Source organism: Arachis ipaensis, chromosome B06 (assembly GCF_000816755.2).
Source record: "Arachis ipaensis cultivar K30076 chromosome B06, Araip1.1, whole genome shotgun sequence".
Lineage (NCBI taxonomy): Eukaryota > Viridiplantae > Streptophyta > Magnoliopsida > Fabales > Fabaceae > Arachis > Arachis ipaensis.
The window spans coordinates 132113576-132114469 of record NC_029790.2 but is presented as its reverse complement, the minus strand read 5'-3'; positions in this window follow the sequence as shown (position 1 = coordinate 132114469).

Sequence of the window (894 nt, the reverse complement as noted above, 5' to 3'; positions counted from 1 at the left end):
AGAATAATTTTTTACATACAAGCGTTTTTTTATACAAGTCATTCATATTAACGCGTTTCGAACTGTTCTTCTTCCTCTTCCTCCTCTTCTTCTTCTTTTCTTTCGTCTTGCCTTCTTCTTCTTCTTCTTCTTCTTCTTCTTCTTCCTCTTCCTCTTCTTCTTCTTTTCTTTCGTTTCTTACCTTCTCTTTCTCTTTCTTCTTCTTCTTGCTGCACGTTCTTCTTCCTCTTCCTCTTCTTCTTCATTTACGTGCTTTTCTCTCTATTTTCTTTCTTCGTTATTCTCGATTTCTATTGTTTTTTGACATCAAGCTCTGAAATCGTTTTTGAAGAAGAAGCAGCAGAAGATGAGGAGGAGAAAGAGAAAGAGTTCTGAATTATGCATAAGGTGTACTTCACCGAATTTTGGATGTATTTCTTAAATCCTTTAGGTGTAGTTTTGTAATCCTTTTGGTGTATTTCTATAATCGTTTGGGTGAATTCCTGTAACTGTTTGGGTGTATTTCTGTAATCCTTTGGGTATATTTCTGTAATCGTTTGAGTGTATTTCTGAAGTTCCATTATCTTCAAATTTGCCAAAAAATCGTTTTCATGGAGGAAGAAGAAGAGTCGTTCATAATGCATGGTGAGTAGCGCGCTTTGGAAATAGGAAGTGGTTGAATAACGTGCGTTTATTTACTCTTGAATGTGGGAGTGTAATACGTGTGTGTTATTGAACTTGTGCCAACTTGTAAGACTTGTAAGCCAAAAAGATTTGTATGTGTAGCAGGCATCTTTAATTAAATCCAAATTTGGCTTTAATATTTTTATTAGATTTATTTTGAAAAATCGAATCTGATTTTAAATTAATTTAAAATAAATTATGTTAAATTATATCGATCTATATATAATTAAT